Below are 8,216 nucleotides of genomic sequence, written 5' to 3'. Positions count from 1 at the left end.
GAAACCCCTTTGAGTGAGTGTATGGCACATCTCTGCCGCTAATGCAACAAACCGTTTAGTCGAGCTTATAACAGAGACCTTCACTAGAGGCGAGGTTATTGGAAACGCATAAACCAGGAGCCTGTGGGAGACACAACAATGGGGGATATACTTGAGGAAGTACCACTCCATGCTCCCTCGTCGGAAGAGGGAAGTGAAGAAGATGAGGAGCAAAACCAAGATAAAGAGGAAGAAAAGACTCGGAGTCGGACATTGGTCATCGAGTCTGAGGATGAAGACGTTAGTGACAGAGAAATGAATGACTAAGATCCCTGGGAAACTCTGCGCGAAGAGGTGGAAGAGTCACTGAGTTCAACCTATGACAAAAAAGTCAACACGTTCTTGAAGGAGGGGGTCTCTGAAACGATAGCTGAGGCCAAAGCTTTCAATGCCCTGTTACCCGTTTACAGAAGAAAGTTGCGAGGGCTGTACTTGCACTCCATCTCCAGTGGTTTGAACGTCTAGAGCATGATCCCATGACGTTATGAAAACCCGACATCATTTCATGTAGGAGGATTCAATGGATGTTGAAGCATCTACAGACGCAGCTGTGGAGAGACGGAAATTCTTATTGAACAGGATGTTCCAACGGCATCCCATCCCAACGCAAGATGAAGAAGAAGAAGAAAATGATAATGACAACTGAACGATTTTTTATGTTTACAAACAAGGTTGTTTGTGCTACTGTGCGTTATGTTGCGACCCTCCTCTGACTTCCTTCGCCATATCCATTCAGACTGTATGGGTGCATTTGTGTCGGGGTACCAGTACATGGGACCAGGGACGCATTTGAAAAAGAGACTCAAGCATGGCTATCCGGGCATCAATCGGCTGGACAAGATTGCCAAACAACAAGGTCAAGAATTTACAAGAAAAATGGAAAGCCGAAGCGAAAATGGTGAGGGCGATCAGTAATCTCCCCGGCAACTAAATCTGGACCGAAGCCATCGTCAAGAGAATCATGCAAGCCAAACAAGGCTGACTCACGTTGTTGTTGTTGTTGTTACAAACATTAAAAAACAAAGTTCTTGACTTCCATGTGTCTGGTGTTTACTTACTAAAATTTTCTTCCGCAACGCAATGTATTTACAAATGTTCCTGAGGTTGGCAACGCTCAGCTCTGCAATAAGGGTATTTCCAAGGGTCCTGGTTCCGTAATAGGTCATGTGGACTGACTGACCACATCATCTCAAGTCCACCATTCTTTTTTTTCCGTGGAGCAGGCTGTGTTGTGCGATGGTAGCGAGGATAACTAGTGAGGGCGGGTCTGTCTCGATGATGGACAAGCAGATGACACATTGGCTTTCTTCTTCCACCTTTTTTTTTTCTGCTACTTTCTTGACAAAATCTCGTCATTTGACGAGTCGTCTCTTTAGCCATCTGGTCAGGATCATGACAAACTAAGAAATGGGCTCCAAACGACTCTTTCTGGCCTTAAGGACGCATCAGACCACTAAGGTCGCGACAGGACACCTTTCCTTGGGGGGTACCCCCCATCCCCACGGACGAACGTTCAATCGTCAAGGCAACTTCCATCGACACGTCCACAACTGTCGACAGCGCTGACAAGACTAGTCCGACGACGATACACCACCCGCCAAGCAGCGCCGTCACGAGTGTCCGGAATGTGGGCGTACGTTCGACCAAGCCATCAGTCTAGAACGACACCAGGTCCAGATCCACCAGCCTACGCGGTGTACTTTCCTGCGGTGAAAAGGTTCTTGGAACCCGTGCACTGACGGCCTACCGTTCGAGTGTGATCAGTGTGAGTGAACCTTTGCTCGTTTGAACGATCTCACGCGTCACCAAACCGCAAAACATCGTGCGGCACCGAGACAGAGCGATGGTGGTGCAGCAGCAGCAGCAGCAGCCCCTGTGAACGATCCCCCTAACTGGAGAGCCATGGCGGATCCTTTACGCTTTACATCCCTCTCAGAGGTAGAACGCAGTCCCCTTCCCATCTACCAACAAAAATGGGCACAAATCCGCACACAGTTTCGTCGCAACTTTCGCTTGCGCGATCTGCAACCAGCGACGATAGAGACCCATTTGAATGAGATCTTTCGGGATCAGCAAACTGTTTTTAAAATGAACTTGTCTTTTGGTTTTCTGTTGCGGAACCAAGAGGCAGGGGACTTGAAGTATTATCATGCCTCTGCTAACAATCATCTGGCCTTTGCTGAACCCTTTGTCATCGCACGGGAAGCAGACCTGCAGCAAGTATGCGAGACCCTGAACAACCTGGATGTCTTGGAGTGGGTGCGACAGAAACGCGACCATAGCAAGTGGATGGTGAAACAGTTCACCAACATCGTCTTTTACGTCAACAACCTGCACGGACATCCATCATTTGCGGTCGAGAACTCCCGCCCTATTTGAAATATAACCGGGAACTCCAAAGCTTGGTTCGGAATGACCGGGATGGAACGTTATACCAGGACAACTTGTGTTTCTTCCGAGCACTGGCCCTCAGCAATGGGTGTACACTCCGCAATTTGGAAAAGACCGCCAAGGACACTTTTGAAACGTATCGTGCCGCCCATCTGGTCGATCAAAATCTCCAAATGTTTAAAGGAGTACAACTGGACGACCTGTTCAATCTCGAACGCTTGTTCAAAAAGAACATTTTTGTGTTTGCGTTGGGCCGCACACGCAGAAGGGGAGGAGAGAGAAGTGGATGAGGTAGAAGAGGAGACGGAGGATGAGATCACGGTGCGCTTCATTAATCGCTCCCTTGGTCAGTACGAGGATACGGTCTACTTGAACTTATACGAGAGTCATTCTTCGTACATTTGTGACATGAGTAAGTGCTCCCACTCACACCAATGTGCTCGCTATGGTAAATTTTGGAAGACGGGCTTCCGGTTAAATCGACACGAAAAGAACCTGTGAGGGGACCGTCGTCTAAAAGTTCCCTGGGGGTTTGTATCGACCTGCTCCATCTCTCTTTGAATTTGAACAGTTGGAAGAACAAGGGATCGTGGTGCTCGATCATATCTCAAGTACTTCCCTTATTGGGCGACGTACGACATCCAAGCCAAGACCTGAACAATACGGATAAAATTAGAATGGACGGGAAAACACATTCCTGTCCCCAAGTTTACGGAGCCCGTGTGTCTGATCAGTAACGGTGATCCTCATGACCTCATGCAACGAATGATGGCACACCTTGAGAACATCAGTGCAGCGGCTGAGACCAATCTCATGGCAGATCCTGAGATGGAGGCTCTTTTCGAGTCCATCGAGCGGAAGCTAGAAGAGGAGGAGGACGAGGAAAACGATGAGGCTCCCGCGAAGAAAAAGCCTGTGCCTCCCCTGTTCAAACTGAAAGCGAGACTCGAGGCGCATTTGGCTTAGCTTCCTGTCATCGGGTTCAACTCAGCCAAGTATGCCATCAACACCTTGAAAGAGTTTCTGATGCCCATCCTGGCGCACGAGAGCGAGCTGATGTTCACCATTAAAAGGACCAATAACTTTATGTGTCTCTCCACGACCCATCTACGTTTCTTCGATGTACTCAATTTCTTAGCACCGGGGCTTCAGTTACGATGCTTTCTTGAAAGCCTACGGGTGTACACTGACCAAAGGTTTCTTCCCGTACGAGTGGTTTGACTCTTTAGACAAGTCGAAACAGACGTGCCTACCACCTCACGAGGCGTTTCATTCCACCTTACGCAATGAAAACTTCACCGACGAGGAGTATCTTTACTGTCAACGGGTCTGCGACTTCCTCGAGTGGTACAACAACCGCGACGTCGAACCGTTCTGCGAGGTTAGTATAATAAGACTGTTTGCTGCTGGCAATGGCCCTGGCAACTTTATTTCTCAGGAGCCTCTATATAGGCTGTGGTCATTCGAAGAAGATGCTTGTTGGCACTGAATAATAAGGTCCTTTATATGTGAGGTCATCCATGGTTTGTCGTTGGAATGAGACCGAACCATTTTAAGAGGGAAGAAAAGATCAAGAGTAGAGTTCACTTTAGCATTGAAAGCAAGGACACAGTCAGAGATAGATTTGTGAGAAAAAACATCAGCCCAGTCTTGAGCACCCACCTCCCAAAGGCAAACGCAGACTCTGGCATCCTACGCAAAGGAAACTTTTTGGCAGTAAAGCGAGTAGCTTTGGAACCACATACACGGTTCGGTTGCCAAAATGCAATGGAGTGATCTGAAGAACCTAGAGGAGCTTTACATTCAGGAGAAAAATAAAATTGACATGAATTACTAATAATCAAATCTAAAATACTATCACTTCTAGTAGGGTTGTCAACGACCTGAACTAAACGTTGCTGACTACAGAAATAAGAGATACCGAAGTTATTAAAATCACCTAAAACAATTATACCGCAGTCAGGATACTGGCCACGGATAGAGTCCACAGAGTCACTGAGGTATGAAAATAAATAATTTTGAACCGGCGAGTTAGGAGGATTGTAAACAACAGCGAAATAAATACTTTTCACGGATCTTGGAAGAAGATGGGGACGCAAACTCAGCCACAGGCATTGGAAGTCGGGATTGTCCAGGTTTTCAAGGTGCTTGCATGGAAATGAAGAGCTGACAAAAGCAGCAACAGTCGATGAACTTCATAACCGCCAATGCCAACGGCAGAATCCGGCAAATCAGCATGAAACTAAGACTCGGTGACAGCAACAAAATCAACAGTATGGAGAAAAAGCGAACCACGAAGTTCGTCGATTTTTGGGAAAATAAATGAGTCTACAATAGTTGATAATGTCTGGTGTGTCGACGATTCAACATAATGGCAAAGTTACGTATGAAAACATTTTATTGCAGAGACATGTACCTGCACGTTTTTTAAAATAAAAATTGTGCTTTAGGAAATATAAGGCTAATGTATTCATTATCAGAAAGCAAATCAGAAGGCAAAGGCTGATTTGTTCCGTGTCATGGTATGCGTGTCTTATCAAAAGCAATGCGAAAAAGGTTATTTCAAATTATACCATGCTGTATTTTGATAGATTTGAATGATGTCTTCTGCTGATTCGCGGAAACGACCTGATCTCGGAGAACAGTCAAGCCTACTAACCATTTATGGCTCCAGGCCCAACAAGAAAAAATGCACTACTATTGTTACAACAGCTGACAGCTGCCATATGGAGCCAGATATCAGCATGAGTAACGCAGACCTCCTGGAGAATGCTGTTGCACGGGTACTAAACCAACCTAACAGGAACAGGGTCAGCGGATGTGAGGTGTTGCCAACATGCCAATCTCTTAGGTCTGAAGATAGTCAAGAGGTCGTACAACCCCTGACCATTGACATAATAAATGTAATTTGTCTGCCTAGTCAGGATAGCAAGGGAGCAACTTGGTCTCGTTGTACGGTACCTACACGATGGCGCATCTGTTGAGTGATTAGTGGAATACATTGAGTGCGAGACCTGTACTGGGGTAGCCATATGTAACCAAATTGTGCAAGCAGTGGCCAACCTAGGACTGGATCCTAAAATGTGCAGGGCTCAGACTTGACATGATGGGGCTGGTGACATTGCGGGATCCCAGAATGGGTGCGCCAAGCATTTTCAAGAGGTTTCCGCACGAGCAGTGTATTTTCATTGTGCCAGCCATGAACTGAATTTGGCTCTTGATCTTCTTCAGGTATTCGCCAAAGCGGCAACGAGAGTTCGAACAATGCATTGTCAGTGCCAGTGATGGTGAAGACAGTATCCATGAAAGTGAATGTAACATTGACAGGGATTCGGCTACCACAGAGGATGATAGTGATTCCCAGGACGATGAATATGAAAATGGCGAGGAACAGAGTAGTGACATGGAGGATGAAGATATCGTTGAACCAGATAATCGAAGGTGAAGGCAGCCAAACTTAAGATCAAGCCAAGACAAGATGTGAGACAAGATGGGTGGAACGACACACGGCATTCCAAGACTTTGAAGATCTCTATAAACCCCTGCTGTTGTGTCCGGAGAGTATTTGCCTTAACAAAAATGGAAAGAAATGGATGCAAAATCCAAGACCGAGCCACAGGGACTGTTCCATCAGATCAAGAGCGCTGTTTTCATTGCTGCTTTCTACACTGCGAAACATCTTTTTGGATACACCTTAGGACTTAGCTGTTCGTTGCAGGGTTCAACACGTGATGATACTGAGGCGTACAAGCATATAACAGTTGTGAAAGATCAGCTGCAAGATATAAGCAATAATACATAAACAGTATTCTTCTCTTCAGTGTATGAAAAGATTAAGAAGATGGCTAAGATAGCAGACATAAGGATGACTATCCCCCGAACTTGTGGTAGGCAAACAACACTAATGCCAAGACACCAGTCGCATACTTTCGGCGCTTGTTATTTGATCACTTCCTTGACAACCTGCTGCAGCAATTAGAAACCCGCTTTAATGGACTATCAGAAGCAGCATTGCTTGGACTGCTACTGATACCTGCCAACTTGCAAAAGCTTCAAAGCTCTTTTCAAGAGAAAGTTATTCGTCACTTTTTGCCCGATCTGCCATCCCCAAGCATTGCGTCTCAGGAGCTAGAGCTGTGGAAGCGCTTTTGGTATGGTAATTTCATTTCAAATTTACTAAAAATACACCATAGTTTCGCTAATTTTATCTGCACTCATGTACATGGTTATGAAACGCTTTTTCACTGATACGCGAAAGAAAACATTTGTGTTTTGAAATATATGTAAGTGGTTGCTTTCATTTTCAGGATCAATAGCGTCGAAAAACCCTCCATTCTACAAGAAGACAACAAAGACCTATACCCCAATATCCACACAATTTTGCGGCTCCTAATGATTGCCGCTGTAACAAGTGCAACTGTGAAACGTAGCAACTCGTCGCTGTGCTTTTTAAAAAAGTGGTTTTAGAAGTACCATAAGAGAAGACCGCCTTAACGCACTGTTACTGCTCTTTATTCGCAAAGACGCAGCTCTGTATTATGATGCAATTATTGACGACTATGCCAAGCACAACCATGGAAGGATGACATTTGTCAATCCCCTGCAATGAATTTTATTATGGTTGATATGCATATCCTTTGTTAAAATATTTGTTAAAAGTCTTTTTAGAATGTTCGAAGCCTACATTTTTAGTCCCCAAAGACTCAAACAAACTGAATTTGAATTTTTTTCAGGGAGACAATGTTACCGCCTTTAGCGGGAGGCTGTGCTCTCGCCGCAATCGCTTCGGCCCCTACTAGCATCATAAAGTGTTAATTACTTTTTTGACCACAACAAAACCTGTAGTTTCTTAAATATTTCAGCATTACATGTTTATTTATTCATTTATTTGCCACAGAAAAAAGAAAAAAAGAAATAAGATACAAATATGAACAATCAAAAAAGAGAAGATAGAAAGAAAATAACTGAATTACATTGGTGGCGAGGAGGCCTAAAAGAAACTACTGTATAAATTAGTCCTCCCCAAGTAAAACATCTAAATACAATACAACCTTTATTTATACCTCTATGTATACATGAAACTACGCTACCTATCTATGATAAACACAGAACATCCGAACTACACTACACATCCAAGCTATACGCACTATTCATATTTCAACATATTACAATACTACAATATCAGTTTAAGTTGGGAGTTGGAGGTGATAGCTCATGCTCCATTATGGGTAAGAAGTGATACCATTTTTTATTATGAAAGTGAAGTTTGTTTATTTTCCTCGCAATGAAACGCTCGATTTGGTGCGTTGTTTTGCATTTTGATATTAACAGGGCAATAGTAGGAAACGTTTTGCTTAATTTCGAGCGAAAATTTTAAGGTATTTGCTCTCAAGTATAATGTAGTTAACTAGAATATTGTCAGCATCATTATCCGCAGAAAAAAGCCCAAATGAAATATCTTTAATATGGAAGTTTTTAGATTTGTGATTTGAGGAGAATGTTTAGCTCATTCCAAAAGGTGCTAACCTCACTCACACACTCACTCACGCAAAAAATCAAAGCCAATTTTTTGATGTATTAAATAATGACGAAACTATACGAATGCACTCTACAGGCAATACATCAAGCCAACTACACATTAAGAATGCTCGTTCCTCCATAAAGAAACAGCTTAAAAAGGACTACTTTCGAAATTGGCTGAAGGCTCGCAACAACACTTCCGAAGGCTTTAGAGAGAAATTTACACACACAGAAGTCAAATTCGACTACCAATTGGAAGACTATCT

General features: G+C 44.1%; 1 pseudogene; it reads left to right on the top strand.

Annotated features, from left to right (window-relative positions):
* Window positions 1–6,019: 6,019 nt before the first annotated feature.
* LOC138020665 (52 kDa repressor of the inhibitor of the protein kinase-like) lies at window positions 6,020–7,238 on the top strand (annotated as a pseudogene).
* Window positions 7,239–8,216: the final 978 nt, after the last annotated feature.

This window comes from Montipora capricornis, chromosome 10, assembly GCF_036669925.1.
Source record: "Montipora capricornis isolate CH-2021 chromosome 10, ASM3666992v2, whole genome shotgun sequence".
Taxonomy (NCBI): domain Eukaryota; kingdom Metazoa; phylum Cnidaria; class Anthozoa; order Scleractinia; family Acroporidae; genus Montipora; species Montipora capricornis.
This window is presented reverse-complemented; position numbering and strand designations above follow the sequence as displayed.